Genomic DNA, 23203 nt, shown 5'->3' on the forward strand with positions numbered 1-23203 from the left:
ATGTTCGGTAACGCAGACATGTTTACATGCTATTTCTTGTTTTAACAACATGAAAACAAAATAAAAATGAACTATGAACTGATGACCGTGTTTGGGAGTTGAGCTTTTTCGGTGGCCAGTGCTGCTTTTAAAAACGTTCTATATTAAGGAAGTGCTGTGGGAACACTGCTGGCCGTGGAAACCGTCCCACCTCCCTGTGCTCCAAAGCCAGCCAGCAGGCAAAGTCCTGGCAGGGCACGAGAGGCTCAGGGCTCACTCGACCCCACGGAAACCAGAGGGGAAGCCTAATGTTACCACGCTGTATTTAGACGGTGTGGATTCATTCGAACACGAAAGTTCCTACAGTTGTTTGGGATTTTTTTTTTTTTTTTGGTCAATATTTAAATAGTACTTTTTTTTCAAGCTTGCCCTAGATACCAACTGTTTATCTAACACACAATTCCAATGTCACCAAGCCTCAGGCCAGTTTGAAGGGAACAGCCAAAACTCATGCGTTCACATAAAGAGTCTCTAGGCTCTTCTATCTACATTATAATTTTTATCCTAATCACAAAACTATTCTGAAGGGTAGTGAACAAAGTAATTATTGCAATCAAGAAAACATAATGGCCAGCCACATCTATTACCAACTTGACCTAAGCTTTCGGATGTTTTCCAAAACATCCGACTGCTGTAGGTAACTTTTTACAGGGACTTCATACAAGTTCCTATTTTATTTTATTTCATTTTATTATTTTTTGAGACCGAGTCTCACTCTGTCACCCAGGCTGGAGTGCGGTGGCATGACCTTGGCTCACGGCAACCTCTGCCTTCCAGGTTCAAGCGATTCTCCTGCCTCAGCCTCCCAAGTAGCTGGGATCATAGGTGCCCGCCACCATGCACAGCTGATTTTTCTATTTTTAGGAGAGACGGAGTTTCACCCTATTGGCCAGGCTGGTCTCGAACTCCTGACCTCAAGTGATGCTCCTGCCTCCCAAAGTATTGGGATTACAGGCGTCAGCCACTGTGCCCAGCCCAAGTTCCTCATTTTAAAAGTGGCAGAGGTTTGTCAAAAAGTTAACAGAGTGACCGTGTGACCCAGAAACTCCATGCCCAGGTCTGTGCCCCAAAGAACTGAGAAAACAGACACTCAAACAAAAACGCGAACACGACTGCTCCCAGCAGCACCGTTCACAATAGCCAAAAGGCAGAAACGGCCCCAGTGTCCATCAGTGGATGATGGAAAAACAAAATGTGGTCTAGCCATACAATGGAATGTGATGCACCCGTCATCAAAAGGAGGTACTACTCCATGCCACAACATGAATGAACCTTGAAAATACGCTGAGTGGAAGAATCCATATACCCCATGATTCCAAGTATATGAAACGTCCAGACTAGGTACATCCTGCAGATGGAAAGCGCAGCACAGCGGCTGCCAGGTGCTAGGGTTTGGGAACCGGCAAGTGGCTGCTTAGTGGGTGTAGGGTTTCCTTCTGGGGGTGATGAAAGCGCTTCGGAATTAGACCCAGGGGATGGTTGCACAACACTGTGAATGTCCGATATGCCACTAAACTGCTCACCTTAAAAATCATTAAGTTATGTGAATTTAGCCTCAATTAAAAATAAATCAGGTTGGGTACCGTGGCTCGCGCCTGTAATCCCAGCAGTCTGGTAGGCCGAGGCGGGTGGACCATCTGCGATTGGGAGTACAAGGCCAGCCTGGCCAACATGGTGAAATCCTGTCTCTACTAAAAATACAAAAAATTAGCCAGGTGTGGTGGCGGGTGCCTGTAATTACCAGTAGTTGGGAGGCTGAGGCACGACAATTGCTTGAATCCAGGAGGCAGAGGTTGCAGTGAGCCGAGATCATACCACTGCATTCTGGTCTAGGTGACAGAGCAAGACCCTGTCTCAAAAAACAAACAAACAAAAGAACCAAGTAGGAAGAAATGTGGCCACTTGCTCCTGGGCAGTGTTGTAGAGAACACACACAACTTCTACAGTGACTCCTACCAGACGTTTCTTGGGAAAGTAAACAAAGTGCTTTCCTGAACTTCAGGTAAATTTTCATAAAAATCAATACTTTCCTAATTTAACATTCACATTTTAGCTTATCATATAACTAGTTATAGACTTGTTCATTAATTCTAATTGACGTTCAATTATACAATCTAATCTCTAATTCCCATTTTCCATTTCTAGTACATAAGCACAAGAAATGTCCTTTTGGTCTTGTGGAAAACATGCCCTATTTAATAAGTCACAAATTTGATTCAAATTTCTCTTTCTCCTCCTCCCCCTTAATAATACACTAAAAATAACTGTAATAACATCTTACTCACCCTGAATGCATGTACCTAGCAACCTCACTTACTCAGACTATAGCTGACAACCAAAAACCTGCACAAAGGCGGAATCCTTAGCCCTTTCCATCAAACGATATCTGCAGGCTGAAGGAGCTTAATTACTTGTTGGTCTGGTTTTTTAATGTAACAAAGTAAAAACCAGGAGCAAATGTGTTACAAGAAAGCACACTAACAGCTACATACATTGATAGCAAAAGAAGCCCAAAAAATTATTTTTAAAAACATAAGAACTGGAAAAACAGAACGATCTCAGTTTTTTTAAAAAAGCAAAGATTCCTATTTTTATAGGGAAATTGCTATATTAGTAAAAGCCAAATAACAAGCAGCAAAAATAACTGAGTCATCAAGAAAATTACATCTTATTTGGCATAGTCCATTTTTATGAAAGTGTTTTATCTATTTCAGAAACATAAAATCAAACGTTTGAATTGGTTAAAACAGAAAATTATCTGATTGACTAAAAGAGAAAATCCTCTACTCTTCAGAAAATTCAACTATCCAGAAAGTGCTATCACTGACATTTATATCTAACAACATGGCAAATGAGGTTGGCTTCATAGTCAACCATTTGCTACCCCTGAAGCTCTCTATTAAGGATCTGGCTGATCAGAAAACTTAGTATTTAATCAACCTAGAGCAGGCCTAGAAAAGAGGCTACTGTTTAAAAAAATAAAACTGGTTATATAAAACATTTACGTCAAATTACAATTCAGTATTAAATCTTCTGGAATCACGCCTTTCAGGAAAACGTCGGGACACTAGTGAAACGGCTAAATCTCAAAGTATATTATTAAGTCATAAAAGACTTTTTTATCGTTCAACATTTTTTTTTTGTCTCTACATAAAAAAAGTATTTTTTGTCCCTACAAAAGATACAAAAATTAGTCAGTCACGGTGGCAGGCGCCTGTAGTCCCAGCTACTCGGGAGGCTGAAGCTGGAGAATGGCTTGAGCCCAGGAGGCGGAGGCTGCAATGAGCTGAGATCGGGCCACTGCACTCCAGCCTGGGCGACAGAGCCAGACCCTGTTTCAAAATAATTAATTAATTAATTGTTTAAAAAAATCAAAGAATAGCTTAAAATGATTACTAAGCTAACAACGTTGTTGCTATTCCTTGTTCAGGAAAGCTCCGCACACCATACACAGTGGTGCTAAATGCAACAGAAGCCTCAGTGCGAACTGCAACACCTCCCAGGAGTCTATGGAACCCGAAACTTAATAGCTACTAAATAAAGTAACATCATGACTGCAGCTATGAAAGCAAACATTTCCATTTGAACTTCAAGTGGCAGAAGGGACAAAGTTGATCTCTCAGACTCATCAGCCCTGAAAGTGTTCCTAATCACAGTTTCTTTCGGGAGCCAGAAAGAACACAGCGTTAATTATGTTAATCCAGCTGAGACATTCACTGTGAAATGTGTGTGAGAGAAACGTCCTTTGAAGTTTCTCATTTGCATGGTAGTTCTGAAAGTTTTTAACCTCCTGCAATTCCTGGCACACGAGTCAGTCACTCACTTGTCCTCAGGAAGCACAGGACGGCAGCAGGTTCGGAATCACACTTTCTCTATGTGATTTCAAAACTCGGGTCTTTGTCCAGGTGAGATTCTCACTCGGGGCAGAGGGCAAAGGTATCCAATGACAACCCTGTCCTTCAAAACCAAGTCCTGTTTTCCCATCAGCCGTGCAAATCACAGCAAATGTCATGTGGCTTTCCAGGAGCCTCTTTGCTGTTTGCTGAAGAAGGGTAAGAAAACCATGGAGGATTAAAATCACCACATTCAAATTACTATAAAGAAAAGGAGGCCAGGCACTGTGGCTCATGCCTGTAATCCTAGCACTTTGGGAGGCCAAAGTGGGACGATCGCTTGAGGCCAGGCAACATAGCAAGACTCCATGTCTACTAAGACAAAAAATAAAAGAAGAAGAAAGAACAGGAAAAATGCAGACAAGCCAGAAAATAAAATTGAGGAGATTAATACAATATAATAATCAGATACTGCAGATCACACCCGGAACACCACCTCACCCAGGCAAAGGAGGAAAAGCTTTCATGTGTGCTCATCATTTGAGCAAAAAGGAAGAAAACACACACAGAAACTCAGGAGATCCAGAGGAGACACTCCAAACAAAGAAAATGGAAATGACAGGGAACCAAATGATCCACATCGGGGATTTTAAGAGGGAAAGTATGCTTCTGAGTGAAAAAAAATAAAGAAAATCATTCAAAACTTTTTATAAATCTTTGACAAAATCCAAGTTTCCTTTCAACATCGGTGACATTTAATTTTTTTTTTTTTTTTTTTTTTTTGAGACCGTCTGTCACTCAGGCTGCAGTACAATGGCGCGATCTCAGCTCACGGCAACCTCTGCCTCCCAGGTTCAAGTGATTCTCCTGTCTCAGCCTCTGAGTAACTGGGATTACAGGTGTCTGCCACCGTGCCCGGCTAATTTTTGTATTTTTAGTAGAGACAGGGTTTCGCCATGTTGGCCAGGCTAGTCTCGAACTCCTGACCTCAGGTGATCCGCCTGCCTCTGCCTCCAAAGTGCTGGGATGACAGGCATGAGCCACCATGCCCAGCCCTCTAATTTCTAATTACAAGATCTAAGGTAGACACTTTCCAGATGCATTAATGTGGGGGACAACTAGAGGACTAACACGTCTCCTTGCACCTCAACATAGGGCCAGTAGACCCAGAAGCTCACCGTCAAGAGCAACAAGAGCAAGCAAGTCCTTCGTCAATGGAATCATCGGTAAGAAGACCGTCAGTCCAGGATCCGCTCAGTCCTACCAGTGAAAAACTTGCCAACGCAGTGAAATTCATTTTACTGGCAACCAACCTTCCAATCTCTCTCTAAACTAATGTTCACATGGAAACTGAAGTACATTTTAAAAATCATAATTATTCACTTCACATTTTCTCCAAGCCATTTCAAAAGTGTTTCTCAGACTTTCAAAATCAAACGGGGTTCCCAGGCCAGGTGCCGTGGGTCACACCTGTAATCCCAGCACTTTTGGAGGCCAAGGCAGTTAGATTGCTTGAGCTCCGGAGCTCAAGACCAGCCTGGGCAACATGATGAAATCCCATCTCTACAAAATACACAAAAATTAGATGGACATGATGTTGCATGCCTATAGTCCCAGCTACTCGAGAGGCTGAGGCACAAGAATCACTTGAACCCAGGAGGCGGAGGTTGCAGTGAGCTGAGATCGCACCACTGCACTCTACCCTGGGTGACAGAGCAAGACTCTGTCTCAAAACAAAACAAAACAGCAACCAAACAAAAAATATCAAATGGGGTTCCTCTAACGATACCCGGCTTTATTCAGGAAACGTGATCCTCAGGAAACCATGTGTAAATTATACTTCTAGAACTCAATCTTACGTATTTATATTTAAAGGAAGTAAAGAATCTTTTACGAAGTTACGAATGTCACACACGCCCTGCAATTTAGTGGTTCTATAGATCAGAGCTTCCCTATGCTAAATTTGTCTAAATGCGGGTTCGTAGTTTAAACAAGTGGACAAAGAAAACACCACTCTTCATATTAAGAACGAGCACTCTGTCCCAATCCTGTGAGAATCTCAGCTATTCTTAGACAATGGTGGAGACTTTAAGCATATCTAGCTCAAACTTTATATTTTACCAATACGAAAAAAACAGAACCAGAGAAGTTAAATTATTTGCCCAAAAGTGCTCGTTAGTGGAGGAAATGTATTAACACCAAAAGCTAATTTACAAAAACAAATTAAATAAGATCATGCTATAAAAGTGCTTCCCTTTCAGAAACCACCCTCACCACACCCAGTTTTTAGGCAGCTCATTTACACACACAAAAATCACATTAATGAACATCAGAAGCAGTGGCCTTTTCTCATGGGAAAAAGAACTCATTTATGAGGTTCCAGAATGCAATGCAATCCACACTTTAAATAGTAACACAATAGGGTAAAACTAACTGAATCGACATGCAGTAAACCCTTTCACTCAAAATGTCATAGCCTGAATGGTATATTGCATTTAATATCCATACACAAGGAAATGAATCACACGCATGTGGGGTTTCTTCCTTTCTCCAGGCTAGAGCATTAGAAAATGTAGTTAATATTTCCCAAACAACTCAAACACGAACGTAACCGATTCAAAAGCTGCTTCTTCCCCTCTTTGGAAGGGGAAAAAAAAACAGATTTTAATAGCATTATATAAAAATCCTGGAAATTATGCACAAAGACGACCCTGGAGCTTTGCCAGAAAAAGGTATGCTGGTTTTCCATGTGTATAAATGGTAATCAAATAAGAATTACCAGGAGCTACAATATTAAAGATAAATATACTTCTTGAAATCTCCATCTTAACAAAGCTTAAAAATAATTGCCAGAACTAAGCCGTTCAACCCCACATTTCCCGGACCTTCCCTAAGCACTCAGTCCTCTGTGTTTCCGCCCTACGCCCCACGCCCTCAATGCAGCACCTCGGAGCCCACAGTCCCACGCTGTCCACACTCAGGCGCCCCTGGGCCCATTCACGTTCCCAGGCACCGTGCACTGGTCAGCTCTCTCCGCCACCACCTTTACTAGAGCCTCTCAAGACCTTCCCTGAGTGTCTATTTAAATGAACCACTCAGTCATTCCAGCAAAGTGGTTATTGCCTTTCCTCTACTTTCTGGCTTGTTCCGTGTAGATGTTTGGGGTGTGGTTTCACACCTAACAGGGTACTCACATGTGGAGTTATAGTTTCTTTGTTTTTATTTATTTATTTATTTATTTATTTATTTATTTATTTTGAGACGGAGTCTCGCTCTGTCGCCCAGGCTGGAGTGCAGTGGCCGGATCTCAGCTCACTGCAAGCTCCGCCTCCCGGGTCTACGCCATTCTCCTGCCTCAGCCTCCGGAGTAGCTGGGACTACAGGCGCCCGCCACCGCGCCCGGCTAGTTTTTTGTATTTTTTAGTAGAGACGGGGTTTCACCGTGTTATCCAGGACGGTCTCGATATCCTGACCTCGTGATCCGCCCGTCTCGGCCTCCCTAAGTGCTGGGATTACAGGCTTGAGCCACCGCGCCCGGCCTGTTTGTTTTTTTTTAAGACAGAACATCGCGGGGGCCGGGCGCGGTGGCTCAAGCCTGTAATCCCAGCACTTTGGGAGGGCGAGACGGGCGAATCACGAGGTCAGGAAATCGAGACCATCCTGGCTAACACGGTGAAACCCCGTCTCTACTAAAAAATACAAAAAACTAGCCGGGCGAGGTGGTGGGTGCCTGTAATCCCAGCTACTCGGGAGGCTGAGGCAGGAGAATGGTGTGAACCCGGGAGGCGGAGCTTGCAGTGAGCTGAGATCCGGCCATTGCACTCCAGCCTGGGCGACAGAGCGAGACTCCGTCTCAAAAAAAAAAAAAAAAAAAAAGACAGAACATCGCTCTGTCACCAGGCTGGAGTGCAGGGGCGCAGTCTCAGCAACCTCCATCTCCCAGGCTCAAGCGATTCTCTCGCCTCAGCTTCCCGAGTAACTGGGATTACAGGTGCCCACCACCATGCCCAGCTAATTTTTGTATTTTTAGTAGAGATGGGGTTTCTCCATGTTGGCCAGGCTGTTCTTGAACTCCTGACCTCAGGTGATCTGCCTGCCTTGGCCTCCCAAAGTACTGGGATTACAGGCGTGAGCCACCGTGCCCGGCTTATATTTATTTATTTATTCATTCATTTATCAGCAAATATGATCACACATGGCTCTATTCCCACTGCTAGGAACACAGCAGGAAATAAAACATGGAAAATTCCTGCTCTTAAGATGCATTCCAGTGGCGTAGAAACAGATTATAAACAAAATTAAGTCAAATACATATGATGCAAGATGGAAAAGAGAGTGGCTGGCCCATCGTTCCAGGAGGCACTGTCGAAAGCAAGGCTCCTACTAAGGAATTCCTGCAGTTGGGCCTTCTGGAATGTTCCACAGCTGTCCTGAGGGATGGGGTTTGCTGGACTGGGGGAGGACTCCTCAGTCTGCAAACAGGTCATCTACATTTTGGTTTGGGATTTCTTTTTACTGTTTCTTTTGGGTTTTATTTTATTTTATTTTATTTTATTTTATTTTGGAGACAGAGTCTCACTCTGTCACCCAGGCTGGAGTGCAGTGGTGCAGTCTCAGCAACCTCTGCCTCCCGGGTTCAAGCAATTCTCCTGTCTCACTTTCCCGAGTAACTGGGACTACAGGCACCCGCCACCACGCCCAGCTAATTTTTGTACTTTTAGTAGAGACGGGGTTTCACCATGTTGGCTAGGCTGGTCTTGAACTCCCGACCTCAGGTGATCCGCCAGCCTCAGCCTCCCCAACTGCTGGGATTACAGGCATGAGCCACTGTGTACGGCCTATAATATTCATTCATTTGTTCAACCAGTATTATCAGGCATGTATTATATGCCTGGCTATATTCCCAACACTAGGAACACAGCAGGAAGTAAAACATGGAAAATTCCTGCTCTTAAGATGCATTCCAGTGGCGTGGAAACAGATTATAAACAAAGTAAGTCAAAGACATATGATGCAAGATGGAAAAGACAGTGGCTGGCCCATTGTTCCAGGAGGCACTGTTGAGAGCAAGGCTCCTACTAAGGGAATTCCTGGAGTTGGGCCTTCTAGAACATTCCACAGCTGTCCTGGAGGATGGAGTTTACTGCAGGACTCCTCAGTCTGCAAACAGGTCATCTACATTTTGGTTTGGGATATTTTTTTTTATTGGTTTGTTTTGTTTTGTTTTGTTTTTGGAGACAGAGCTCTCACTCTGTTGCCCAGGCTGGAGTGCAGTGATGCGATCTCGGCTCTCTGCAACCTCTGCCTCCCAGGTTAAAACAATTCTCCTGCCTCAGCTTCCCAAGTAGTTGTGACTACAGGCGCGCGCCACCACACCCAGCTAATTTTTATATTTTTAGTAGAGAAGGGGTTTCACCATGTTGGCCAGGCTGGTCTCAAACTCCTGACCTCAAGTGATTTGCCCGCCTCGGCTTCCCAAAGTGCTGGGATTACAGACGTGAGCCACCACACCCGGCCTTTTTATTGTTTTTTATCACGATTTACCTACAGTCACAGGCACCTGCCCCTCAACAGGCATCAGTGGGAAGATACAGAAAGAAATTCTACGTTGCTCTCAATTGTAGGAATGCAAATTAACGCTTCCAAGGAACTCGAAGATGCACGAACCGTTTCTTGGGTGGCATTATTTCCTCATAGAAACATGCACATTCTATTCATTTTCTTTTCAAAAAAGATGAGGGTAAACTTTAGTTCAGTCTCTCTGAATAAACATATCAGACAAACAGAATTAATGAGATTTTAATACCTGTAATTTCTCAACTCTTTAAAAATGTTACTAAATGGGCATGAAGGTTATCAAAGACCACCGCGGTTGCATGAAGAGGACTCAGCAGCCAACTTAAAGGGGCTCCCATGGGCCCCAAATGGGACAATTTGAGCATCAAAAATAATATATCTGTAATGGAATGAAATACACCAAACAAGTTAAAATTCAAGAGTTTAGAGTGATTCTTGAAAAAAAAATCACCTTTGGGGGATGTTAGGAAACCAACTCAGCTGGGTGCCTTGGCTCACGCCTGTGAACCCAGCACTTTGGGAGGCAAGTGCTGGGATTACAAGCACGGGAGGCCAAGGCAGGAGGATGGCTTGAGCCCAGGAGTTTGAGACCAGCCTAGGCAACATGGCAAGACCCTGTCTCTACCAAAAATTTTTAAAAATCAGCTGGGCGTGGTGGTGCACATCTGTAGTCTCATCTACTGGGGAGGCTGAGGCAGGAGGAGCACTTGACCCTGGGAGGTTGATATGGTTTAGCTCCGTGTCCCCACCCAAATCTCATCTTGAATTGTAATTCCCACGTGTCGAGAGAGGGGCCTGGTGGGAGGGGATTGGATCATGGGGTGGTTCCCCCGATCCTGTTCTCCTGATACTGAGGGAGTTCTCACAAGATCCGATGGTTTAAAAGTGGCAGTTTGCCCTGCACATGCTCGCTCTCTCACTCTCTCTCCCGACACCATGTAAGATGTGCCTTGCTTCCCCTTCATCTTCTGTCATGATTGTAAGTTTCCTGATGCCTCCACAGCCATGCAGAACTGTGCCAATTAAACCTGCCTTCTTTATAAATTATCCCATCTCAGGTAGCATCTTTTTTGTTTGTTTCTGAGATGGAGTCTCACTCTGTTGCCCAGGCTGGAGGTACAGTGGCGCCATCTTGACTCACTGTAACCTCCACCTCCTAGGTTCTAGGGATTCTCCTGCCTCAGCCTTCCAAGTAGCTGGGATTAGAGGTGTATGCCACCACGCCTGGCTAATTTTCTGTATTTTTAGTAGACACGGGGTTTTGCCATGTTGGACAAGCTGGTCTCGAACTCCTGAGCTCAAGTGATCCGACCGCCTCAGCCTCCGAAAGTGCTGGGATTACAGGCATGAGCCACTGCACCTGGCCTCAGGTAGCATCTTTATAGCAGTGTGAAAATGGTCTGATACACGTGGAGGCTACAGTGAGCTGAGATTGCGCCACTGCACTCCAGCCTGGGCAACGGAGTGAGATCCTGTCTCAAAAAAAGAAAAAGAAAAAAACAAACTCAGTCTGTAAATGGTATAGAAAGGGAAAGAACCAAGCAAATAAAAGCATCTAAACATACACGGCTCCCAGGATCCTAGGATTTCACCATGGCTGAGACAGCAGTGTACCTGAGAGCACCTTGTAAATGGAGAGAGCTAAAGACAGGTATAGATGTTTTGGCTGTTGCTGCCACTGCTAAGAAAATTATTCCTACTTTCAGTAATACTAGCTCTTCTCTACTGAGAGGTACTATGTGCCAAGAACTTTTCTAAGAGCTTGTATTTTCTCATTTAATCCTCGCAGCAATTCTGTGAGATGGGTACTAGTGTTTTCTAACACAGCCTTTGGGTTTAAATACTGGCTCCACCATTTAGTATCCCTTTCTGGCTGTGTGATCATCACAAGTTATCTAACCTCTCTGTGCTTTAGTCCTCTCATCTATAAAATGGAGATCATCTCAGCCGTATCTGTAATACAATCAAGAAGTCTAGCACAATATTTGTTCAGGTGAATTTATTCATTTTTATTTATTTATTTATTTATTTTTGAGACAGAGTCTCGCTCTGTCACCCAGGCTGAGTATAGTGGTGCAATCACAGCTCACTACAGCCTCGACCTCCCGGGCTCAAACGATCCTCCCACTTCAGCCTTCCAAGTAGCTTGGAATACAGGCATATGCCATCATGCATGGCTAATTGTTTATTGTTTTTAGAGACAGGGTCTCGCTATGTTGCCTAGACTGGTCTCCAGCTCCTGGACTCAAGTGATCCTCCTACCCTGGCCTTCCAAAGTACTGGGATTACAGACGTGAGCCACTGCACCTGGCCTGTACAGATTATTTGATCACTGTCTACTTCCCTTTCTAGGCGTTATGCCCCAAGAGGGCAGGGGCCACCCCTCTATCTCCAGAACCTAGTCCTGGCCTTGCCAATGGTAAGAACCCATTCAATATTTAATGAATAAATAAATGAGTTTACAGTAGGATACAGTACAGTTGAAAAAACCGCTCTAGTTCAAACCACAGCCAATAACTCGAGTTGCAAAGCTGAAGATTTGCTCATAATTCCTCAACCATCGAGGGGCCCATCATCTTAAGAACTCTGGGGACCTGAAGCAGCCTAGGAACAAGACTGCTGAACCCCCGAGGGTTTTCAGTAAAGCAGCAGCCAAGTTCAGCAGCTAGAGTTTAACCAGGGCGAGCTATCAGCGTTTTGTATTTTGGACACTTGCCCTTTTTAGTACGAGAAACTGACACAATCACAGTCCCTAGTGTGTTCTTGGTTTCGGTACTGAATTATACAAGATGTGCGCCGGATTGAGCGCAGGAAGAAAGAAACACCCTTTAGTGCAATACAAAATGTGACTCAGCCAGCGGGGAGGGCGAGTTATTGACGGAATGGCTGTCCGCCATCAGTCACTATGCAAATAAGCGCTTGTCTTGAATTATCTCAGCTGATTCTCCCAACAACCCTCTGACACAGACACCATCATTCCTATAAATTGCAGAGCCTCTAGGAAGCTTCCCAGAGTTAGGAAACCATATAACCAAGAATTAAGCCCGAATGTATCAGAAATCAAAATCCAAGCACCTAACCAAAGGGTGAGCCCTTCCAAAAAAAATTCACAGGAACAAAGTTGATGGTCGTTTCTTTCTTTCTTTGTTTTTGAGATGGAGTTTCGCTTTTGTTGCCCATGCTGGAGCACAGTGGCATGATCTCAGCTCACTGCAACCTCCGCCTTCTGGATTCAAGCAATTCTCCTACCTCAGCCTCCCAAGTAGATGGGACTACAGGCATGTGCCACCACACCTGGCTAATTTTGTGTTTTTAGTAGAGACAGGGTTTCTCCATGTTGGTCAGGCTGGTCTCGAACTCCCGACCTCAGGTGATCTGCCCGCCTCAGCCTCCCAAAGTGCTGGGATTACAGGCGTGAGTCACTGCTCCCAACCGTTGTTTTGTTTTTTGAGACAGAGTCTCACTCTGTTGCCCAGGCTGGAGTGCAGTGGCACCATCTCAGCTCACTGCAGCCTCTGCCTTTCAAGTTTAAGTGATTCCCCTGCCTCAGCTCTCCTGAATAGCTGGGTGCCCACCACCATGCCTGGCTCATTTTAGTATTTTTAGGAGAGACGGAGCTTCACCATGTTGGCCAGGCTGGTCTCCAACTCTTGATCTCAGGTGATCCACCCATCTCGGCCCCCCAAAGTGCTTGAATTACAGGCATGAGCCGTGGCCAGTTCACAGTTGATGGTCTTTATCACACACCTTGAACATGAGCAACAAAGACTTACCGGCATCACAAAGGATTTTTAAGGATTTTGTAAGAAAACGTCAATGTATGAACTAAGGTCACTTGCTATTTCCACAAGAAACATGTAATGTGTGTCACGACTCCAGCTGGCGCTGTTCCACATGCACGAGAACGCATGTTTGGGTGGCACATACAAAACCCTCAGTCTTCCCGTATTGCAGCCCAGCTAGGGAAGCAGTTCTCAAAGTGTGGTCCGCAGATCCTCAGAGGTCCTTGAGGCCTTTGCAAGGCATCTGCGGAGTCTCAACTATTTGCACAATGACACTAAGACAGCATTTGCCTTCTTCAGTGTTGACATCTGCAGTGGCAGTGCAGAAGCAGCCATGGGTGGAACTCCTAGTGCCTGAGCACATCCCGAGGCAGGGGCACCAAACCGCGCTAGCCCTCAGCATGTCCTTCACCACCCCACACTTACGAAAGGAAAGGCAGACAGCTTCGCTTAAGAATGTCCCTGATGGGCCGGGCGCAGTGGCTCATGCCTGTAATCCCAGCACTTTGGGAGGCTGAGGTGGGCAGATCACCTGAGGTCAGGAATTCAAGACCAGCCTGGCCAATATGGTGAAACCCTGACTCTACTATAAGTAAAAAAATTAGCCAGGTGTGGTGGCACACACCTGTAAATTCCAGCTACGTGGGAGGCTGAGGCATGAGAATCACGTGAACCCAGGAGGCGGAGGTTGCAGTGAGCCAAGATCGCACCACTGCACTCCAGCCCGGGTGACAGAGCGAGACTCTGTCTCAAAAAAAGAAAAAAAAGAAAAAAAAAAGAAAGAATGTCCCTGATGAAGCTGTCAACATGAACGACTGTGTTAAATCGCAAGCTTGAGTAGGTGTCTTTTGAATAGTCTGAGGGATAAAATGAGAGGCACGCCTACGACGATGCTGCCCGTCAAAGCACAGTGGTCTTCGAGAAAAGCAGCTGTGCAGCTGTTCAGGCTGCAGGCTGAATTGGCCACCTTTTTGGTAGAACGTCACTTATACCTGACCTACAGACAAACTACGGTTGTTCAGACTTGAGTACGGGCAGACCATTCCTGGGGATATGGATGAGTCTCTCACTTCCAGGAAAACAACTGACAGTTTTTGCTGCCAAAGATAAAAATTCCCATTTTCAAGTAGGGTTTTTGGAAAACTTACATCAGCCACTGTGATGAAGTCAACATCTTCAGACTATTAGAACTAACTGATGTCAACATGTGGAAGAGCTGCATCATTCAAAAGACCAGTATTTTCCAAATGACTAGTGCATGATACAATCACACCTGGGTAAAAACCCAACAGCGTTTAATATAATCGTGTACAAAAAAAAAGATAATAAAATTTCAGATTCCATATTACAACTAACCTTTAAGAAACTACCGCTCAAAATAAAACATCAGCAGGGTGTGGTGGTGCATGCCTGTAGTTCCAGCTACTTGGTAGGCCAAGGCAGGAGAATCACTTGAGCCCAGGAGGTCAAGGCTGCAGTGAGCTATGGCAGCACCAATGCACTCCAGCCTGGGTGACAGAGCAGGACCCCATTTCAGAAAAAGAAAAAGAAACTACTACTCACTTGTTGAATGTTTCTACAGAATCACAGAAAAAAATCCAGAATTACACAAAAACGCTATGAAAATGCTCTCCCAACTACGTATCTCTATAAAACCAGATTTTCTACACATTGTCCAACATATTGCAACAAACTGAAGGCCAAAGCAGCTAAGAAAATTCAGCGAACACACTTAAAAGTGTTTAACATGGTACATTTCATCACTTAAAAAACTTCAGGCAGGGCGCGGTGGCTCAAGCCTGTAATCCCAGCACTTTGGGAGGCCGAGACGGGCAGATCATGAGGTCAGGAGATAGAGACCATTCTGGCTAACACGGTGAAACCCCGTCTCTACTAAAAAATACAAAAAACTAGCTGGGCGAGGTGGCGGGCGCCTGTAGTCCCAGCTACTCGGGAGGCTGAGGCAGGAGAATGGCGGGAACCCGGGAGGCGGAGCTTGCAGTGAGCTGAGATCTTGCCACTGCACTCCAGCCTGGGTGACAGAGCGAGACTCCGTCTCAAAAAAAAAAAAAAAACTTCAGCCATGGGTCAGGCGAGGTGGCTAAGATGGTGAAACCCCGTTTCTACTAAAAATACAAAAAATTAGCCAGGCATGGTGACGCGCACCTGTGATCCCAGCTACTTGAGAGGCTGAGGCAGGAGAATTGCTTGAACCTGGGAGGCAGAGGTTGCAATAAGCCGAGATTGTGCCATTGCACTCCAACGTGGGCAACAAGAGGGAAAAAAAATCCATCAAAAAAAAAAAAAAAAACTTCAGCCATTTATTAATCCAGACACTAAAGAGATTTGCAAAAATGTGTGGCAGTGCCACCCTTCTCATCAAATTTTTTCATTTTAAAAAATATAGTTACTTTTATAAAAATGTTACTTATATTAACATGCAATGAGTGAAATGAATTCATTATTATTTTGAAATAAATTAAGAAAATATTTTTAAGCTTCTCAGTTTGTTTCAATTTCTAATACTGTAAATATCAATAGACAACCTATATAAATAACGTACATAAGCCTGGGCAACATAGGAAGACACAATCTCTACAAATATTTTTTAAAATTAGGCCAGGCGTGGTGGCTCACACCTATAATTCTAGCACTTTGGGAGGCTGAGGTGAGTGGATCACTTGAGGCCAAGAGTTAGACACCAGCCTGGCCAACATGGTGAAACCCCATCTCTACTAAAAATACAAAAAAAAAAAAAAATCGCCTGGGCATGGTGGTATGCATCTGTAATTCCAGCTACAGGGGAGGCTGAGACATGAGAATTGCTTGAACCCGGGAGGCAGAGGTTGCAGTGAGTTAAGATCACACCACTGCTCTCCAGCCTGGGCAAGAGTGAGACTCTGTCTCAAAAAAAAACCTAGTTGGGTGTGGCGGCATGCACCTATGGTCCCAGCTACTCGAGAGGCTGACAAGGGAGGATTATCTGAGTACAGGAGGTCGAGGCTGCAGTGAGCTGTGACTGTACCACTGCACTCCAGGGCGACACAGCAAGACCCTGTCTCAAAAAGAAAAGAAAAAAACCGGCCGGGCGCGGTGGCTCAAGCCTGTAATCCCAGCACTTTGGAAGGCCGAGACGGGCGGATCACAAGGTCAGGAGATCGAGACCATCCTGGCTAACACAGTGAAACCCCGTCTCTACTAAAAATACACAAACTTAGCCGGGCGAGGTGGCAGGCGCCTGTAGTCCCAGCTACTCCGGAGGCTGAGGCAGGAGAATGGCGTAAACCCGGGAGGCGGGGCTTGCAGTGAGCTGATATCCGGCCATTGCACTCCAGCCTGGGTGACAGAGCGAGACTCCGTCTCAAAAAAAAAAAAAAAAGAAAAAAAAAAAAAGAAAAGAAAAAAACCTACAGAAACAACAATTTCTACCGGGTTAGAGGAAGGCATATAAACTAGGTGCAGCTATCCCTGAGTGTCAGGGGCCCAGCATTTCACCCTGTTTCCCAGCTTCTGCCCTCTAGGTCACACTCCTGCCACCACTACTGCTACAACTCGTTCTGCCTCCACTGTCACCACCAGCCTCTAGAGGGTTCGATGTTCCCCCCTATCCCAGAACACTGAGCCTCCCCACTTAACTCTACAGAAAGGATGCCAGGAATTTTTTACAAGTGCAACGCTAGCAAAGGCTGGAGAAAATGAGACCAAAAACCTGATTTCTAAGAGCAGACAAGTTTTACAAGGGGCAGTCTTCTTTGCCTAAGTTGACTAAAATTTAGCCACAGGTTGGCTTGGCTGGTGTGGTTCACTGGGTACATCCACAAGACTACAAGAATATCACTGCTGTCTGTAGTCTTCCCAGGGGAGGACCACCCTACCCTTGGCCCTCACCCATGGGTGGGGGCTCCACCTCCACCCTCTGATGCAGCCCAGTCCCTTCCCTCCTGTTCCGCGGCAGCACCGGTGCCTGGCCACTTCCCTTGCCAGCTCCCTTCCTGTTTCACAAACTCTCATCTCTTCACAAAATTTCCTGGAGGGGTGCTAGTTCCTGTTGGAAAAGGTCTTGAGGTGTGTCACAGGCAAAGTACAAATGATATGCCCAGGGCCAGATGGATGACAGGCCCCTCAGCTCAGCCAGTCCAGAGTCAGGAGGGGACCTGCAGAATTCTAATGGTGAATGATCACACTCTTACAATATTGAAATTCCAGCAAACATGCCAATACGGAAATCAACAACCAAGAGAAAGACAAGACTTACGGCCCACGCAGGCTCGTGCACACTCTGTGCCCAGACATGGACAGATTAATGTGGGTTTGTTTTTTTCCAAGATTACTATTCCATAGCAAAGTACACAGGCAACACTGACCAATATGCAGAAACATAATTACTATCTAACCAAGCTGGCCAGCAGACAAAAATCTTGAAACTTCTTGACTTGCTCTAATTGTTCCTTCTCCATGTTTCCCTTCCTTAGACATTCTACCTGAAAAGACAGCCTTCCCTTCCTTCTTTATCCCGTCGGCAATGCAGCAAACCTTAACCTTCTCTCGCTTCACCAGAGGTTACTTCTACTCGAAAGCTTGTCTTCAGAATTAACAGCTCTGTCCTTATCACTGGAAGCCAGGTCTCAAAGAGCCTGAACAAATGGTCACTGGGGGTGGCTTGAGAGTCGACTCTATAGCTGTTTTCTGTCTCCCACCCCAGCTGTGGAGGGCAACTGTGTGCTTCATCTCATCTCTGCCATTTGCTATCTGAGACGCTGCATTTCCACGTGCACTAGAGATCCTGCTCAAGAATGCGGGTCAAGGCTGGCTCACGCCTATAATCCCAGCACTTTGGCAGGTTGAGGCGGGTGGATCACCTGAGGTCAGGAGTTCGAGACCAGCCTGGCCTACATGGTGAAACCCCATCTCTACTAAAAATACAAAAATTAGCTGGGCATGGTGGCACTTGCCTGTAATCCCAGCTACTCAGGAGGCTGAGGCAGGAGAACCACTTGAACCCCGGAGGCAGAGGTTGCAGTGAGCTGAGATCATGCCATGACACTCCAGCCTGAGCAACACAGCAAGACTCTGTCTCAAAAAAAAAAAAAGAATGCAGGTCAACGCAGAATTTCCAAGCAAGGAGACTGGGCTGTGCTCACGGGTTAGCATCCCAGTGGCAAGGGTTGCAGGCTCAGGTGGGGACAAGCTACCCAAGCTAACGAAGGAAAGAAGGGGAACACCTGAGCATGCAACTGAACCCCAAACCAACACCTAGCTAGGGTTCTGTCAGCTGGCAGGCCCGTGACCACGGTTCACAGGGCACCCAGATTTCCAGCATGAGACAGGTGTTTGCAGAGGCTAACGCATACAGAATGCCTCCGTCCACCGTCGGTCTGTCGGCCCACCAGACAGGGTCTAGATAGGAACTCCTTTAAGGCGAAGGTCTTGGTCACAGAAGTGGCCAACAGGTGACAATCTGCCCAAATGCACACCAGTGGTCTCTTCCCCCAGCTACTCCACAAGCATAAAGTTTGGCTGGGGAAAAAAGGCTTTTTTAATTTCTGCATCTGACAACGTGATTGCTACCCGGTATTCCCTGTTTCAGAGATATCACCATGGGTGTGGATGGGAGTGGCGGAGCATCTTCATTCTGTCTTCCTAATATTTACCGGGGAAAAGAAGATGCCTGTAGATATTTTCTAACGGTTTCACTTTCTGTCTTTGTGACCCTGTATCTATGACAAGAAAAGCCAACAGCTCAAGATAACACATCGCACCGTTTTTTGCTTGCGGCCCAAGGCAGAATACAACAGCCACGGTTCCCTCAGGCCTAGCAGTTTCACCCCAAATGCTGTGGAAGGTCCCTCACCTGAATCAGACCCTTTTTTTTTTTTTTTTTTTTTGCGATGAAGTCTCACCCTATCACCCAGGCTGGAGTGCAGTGGCGCTATCTCGGCTCACTGCAACCTCCGCCTCCCAGGTTCCAACGATTCTCCTGCCTCAGCTTCCCAAGTAGCTGGGACTACAGGCGCCTGTCACCATGCCCAGTCAATTATTGCATTTTCAGTAGAGACGGAGTTTCACCATGTTAGCCAGGCTGGTCTCGAACTCCTGACCTCGTGATCTGCCCACCTCGGCCTCCCAAAGGGCTGGGATTACAGGCATGAGCCACCACACCCCACCCATTTCTCCATATCTTTAATAACTGTGCTTCACTTCTTTTTTTTTTTTTAAGACAGGGTCTCATTCTTGTCGCCCAGGCTGGAGTGCAATGGTGCGATCTTAGCTCACTGCAACCTCCGCCTCCCAGGTTCAAACAATTCTCCTGTCTCAGTCTCCTGAGTAGCTGGGATTACCTGCCACCACACCTGGTAAATTTTTGTATTTTTAGTACAGATGGGGTTTCACCATATTGGCCAGGCTGGTCTCAAACTCCTGACCTCAGGTGATCTGCCTACCTCGGCCTCCCAAGGTGTTGGGATTACAGGCATGAGCCACCATGCCCGGCCCCTCACTTTTTAAGTTATTTCCAAAATCCTAGCAGTATGCTAAAAATTCCTGCAACCTTCTCCCAGTGCCTGGCCACCCTAGATAAGATTTCTCACACGTACACCCCATCTTCTACATCCCCTTCCTGCTTTACGTTTTTTCACAAAACACTTTTTCTATCTTATTTATGGTTTGACTCGCCTGTTGTCCCCTCTATTAGATCTCCCCTATTAGAAGGCCTGGTTTTTGTTTCTTAGAGACAGGGTCTCACTCTGTCGCCCAGGCTGGAATGCAGTGGTGCAATCACGGCTCTCTACAGCCTCGACCTCCTGGGCTCCAGCGATCCTCCTATATTACTGACTTAAAAATTCTTGTCCTCTATTACAAGAGCAGGAATCTGTTTTGTTTACAGCTGTATTGCCAGAACCCAGAATCGTGCCTGGCACAGAGTAAATGATTCGCTGAAAGAATAAGCAAGCCGGGGGTTCCGGGCCTCCTTCTGTAAGTCCATCCTGCATTCTCCATTCATACCATAGCAACTTCAAAGGCCCCTCACCCATTCCTGACTCCACATTGTCGCCAAGTCACTTCCAGAAACTTAAAATGCCACTTCCCATTCACATGGTTAAGCCCTTCCCCTCCTGCCAGTCGTCTGTTTAAATCTGGCTTGCAGTCTCATCAAGCTGGTCTTCCTAACGCCACTCACATCCCATCACCTCCATCACTGGTACTGTGACCTTGGATTGGGCCACCATCACCCCTACCTGGGATTTACTCAACACCTCATTAATCTCTTTCCAACCCACACTCACTAGCTCTGAAAGAGTGAACTTTCTAAAACTGCAAGTCAGATCGCCTAAGTCCCTGTTTAGTGGTTCCCTGACACCCACAGGATCAAATCCAAAGTCCTTCCCACGTTACCCGTGGCCTTCCTTGTCCTGACCAACGACTAACAATCGGCTGCCCCCACAGAGAAGCACAGGGCCCAGCCACGCCCACCTCTCCGCTCTGCCCCTTGCTCTTCTGTCCATCTGGAGAGCCATGGCCTGATCTCAGGACCCAGCTCCAGCAGGAGCCCTCTCTAAAGCGCTCCCCACTCCCGGACATACTCCACAACACTTTCAACTGTGACCTCATGGAGGGTGGGAATTATAAACGCAGGGGAGGCGAGACCCAAAGTGGGGCAGAGCCCAAGAGGGTTCTTGGCTTTGCCCAGGAAAGAATTCAAGAGTGAGCCGGTGGCAGGAAAGAAAACAGCTTTATTGAAGAGGCAGGCAGTGTTACAGCTCCGTGACTGCTCCTGCAGAGCTGGGCTCCCCCAAAGGCAGAAAGTAGCAGCTCAGGGCAGTTTTGCAATCATACTTATATCACTTTTTTTTTTTTTTTTTTTTGAGACACAGCCTCGCCTAGGCTGTCGCCCAGGCTGGAGTGCAGTGGCCATGATGACAGCTCACTGCAACCTCCACCTCCTGGGTTCAAGCGATTCTTCTGCCTCAGCCTCCCGAGCACCTGGGATTACAGGCGCGCACCACCACACCTGGCTAATTTTTGTATTTTTAGTAGAGACGGGCTTTCACCATGTTGGCCACACTGGTCTCGAACTCATGACTACAGGTGATCCACACACCTTGGCCTCCCAAAGTGCTGGGGTTATAGGCGTGAGCCACTGCGCCTGGCCTTACTTTATACCTACTTTTAATTTCATGTAGAGTAAGGGGCGGCTTAGGCAGAAATTTCTAGGAAAAGGGTGGTAGCTTCTGAGTTGTCAGGTCATGGCCATGGAACGAGGCAGTAACTCCAGGTGTGGCCATGGTGACAGTAAACTAACATGGCACACTGGTGGGTGTACCTTGCAGAACGCTGCTTCGGCCCCATCCCTGTATTAGCTAGTCCCCAATTCGGTCTGGCATCTGTGCCCTACCTCTGGAGTCAAGTCCCACCCCCTACCTCACGATCACGGATCCTCCTCCACATCCACAGTGCCAGGTGCACAGTCGGTTCCGGGGCACAGCACAGATTTCAGAGTGAGGGAATGTGCAGAAATCATGAAACTACCCTTCTGCAAAGCCTGTTCAGATAAATTCGAATGAGAGGAGCTTCCTTCTGTGCTCCCAGGCTAGTTCTAGAAGCCCCTTCTCATTCTACGGATGCCCGCTCCTGCTGGGCCGCTACTGGGTGCTTTTTAACCCTGGGATCAGAAAAGGGGGTACGAGGGAAAGGATAATACCCAATATTGGGGTTTTTTTGTTTTTTGTTGTTGTTTTTTAAGACAGAGTCTTGCTCTGTTGCCCAGGCCAGAGTGCAGTGGCACAGCCTCGGCTCACTACAACCTCCTCCTCCCGGGTTCAAACAATTCTCCTGCCTCAGCCTCCCATAATACCCAACATTGTCTAGAGAAAACATTTGCCACCAGCCTAAAGGCAGAGGCGAAAATCGATCTTACATGTAGATAAGCTTAACGATGTGGGTGAAAGGGTCTTCTACAAACTGTGCTATCATCTTAATTTAGCTTTGTAAGGACAGTTTCCAAAAGGGCCAGGAAGTTGTGTAGACATGCTCTATTCCTGGAGTCCTATCCACAAAGGTTTGCAAAATGAGCTCAAGAAAACAAAATCATGGTCTCAGGGAAACAGCTACAGGGAAGAATATCACATTTAAAAAATCAGCAGCTTGGCTAAGCCTTCTTTCTTCCCTACTCCCTACAGTACTAAACCTTTTATAAATGTACAATGTACACAAATGTCAAGAAAAGTTAATTTACCAAATTTACACTATTTGAGGTTTAAAAACACATACACACACAAACCCACTCTAGCATTTTTTTTTTTGCCTCAGTGTCTGAGTCCCCTGATCTATAAACTTAAACTAAAACTACTCATAAATTCACAAAATAGGTATTCAATGACTTGGCAATTTCCAAATGATTACACCCTTTTCATTTTTGAAATTCGAGTAATACAGCATACAAAGTACAGCTTACAAAACTGTTCTCATTGTCCTGTGGGCCAACATATTTCATTTAATGTACTGCCGCCCAGCTCCACCGTCCCCCAGTCCCCCAGGACAGACCTCCCAACACCTGGGCCCTAAAAATGCCAAGGTGTCAAGCAGGGGTTACACCCACAGCCCCATCCACTGATACCTTCAGGCTCAAGAGCAAGTGCCACTACCCTAAACAGAAAGAACTTGTCACGGCAGCATCTTTCAAGTGAACGGCAAAGTGTAGTTTCTGATCTCGTCAACATAGTCCTTAAAGCGCTCTAGGTTAGGGGAATTCTTGGTGAAAATAGTTTTCGTCTACATCCATAAAATCTTCATCAGCAAAGTTAGTAAAATAAAGAAAAATCAGAAGAAAGATGATGTTCCCTTGCCAGATAACAAATACATAAAAGATACAGGAGCTCAGATCACAAGCCAGAGAAAGAGAATGCCAACTGGGGATATAGGATGATCTCACACCAACGACCTGTGCAGGCCCTACCTCAACCACTGGCCGTGTCT

General features: G+C 46.0%; 1 protein-coding gene and 4 long non-coding RNA genes across 9 annotated transcripts in view; 1 reads left to right on the plus strand and 4 right to left on the minus strand.

Moving 5' to 3' along the window:
- Positions 1 to 9282, plus strand: part of LOC144337881 (uncharacterized) — a 25286-nt gene extending 16004 nt beyond the window's left edge. The window contains exon 2 of the long non-coding RNA XR_013411516.1: positions 8927 to 9282. This is a non-coding gene — a long non-coding RNA (uncharacterized LOC144337881). The remainder of the gene's footprint in view (positions 1 to 8926) is intronic.
- The window catches only part of LOC144337873 (uncharacterized), a 19790-nt gene extending 3153 nt beyond the window's left edge, over positions 1 to 16637 (minus strand). The window contains exons 1-2 of the long non-coding RNA XR_013411505.1: positions 16470 to 16637; positions 15550 to 16335 (exon numbers count right to left, since the gene is read on the minus strand). This is a non-coding gene — a long non-coding RNA (uncharacterized LOC144337873). The remainder of the gene's footprint in view (positions 1 to 15549; positions 16336 to 16469) is intronic.
- The window catches only part of ADCY9 (adenylate cyclase 9), a 162748-nt gene that overhangs the window by 132247 nt on the left and 7298 nt on the right, over positions 1 to 23203 (minus strand). The gene's annotated exons all lie outside the window — the stretch shown is intronic.
- On the minus strand, positions 4778 to 7755 carry LOC144337867 (uncharacterized). Its single transcript, XR_013411499.1, has 2 exons — positions 7412 to 7755; positions 4778 to 7083 (listed from the first exon to the last, which is right to left on the minus strand). It is a non-coding gene; the product is annotated as an uncharacterized LOC144337867 (long non-coding RNA).
- Positions 11456 to 14350, minus strand: LOC144337887 (uncharacterized). Its single transcript, XR_013411522.1, has 2 exons — positions 13857 to 14350; positions 11456 to 12743 (listed from the first exon to the last, which is right to left on the minus strand). It is a non-coding gene; the product is annotated as an uncharacterized LOC144337887 (long non-coding RNA).

This window comes from Macaca mulatta, chromosome 20 (genome assembly GCF_049350105.2).
Source record: "Macaca mulatta isolate MMU2019108-1 chromosome 20, T2T-MMU8v2.0, whole genome shotgun sequence".
NCBI lineage: Eukaryota > Metazoa > Chordata > Mammalia > Primates > Cercopithecidae > Macaca > Macaca mulatta.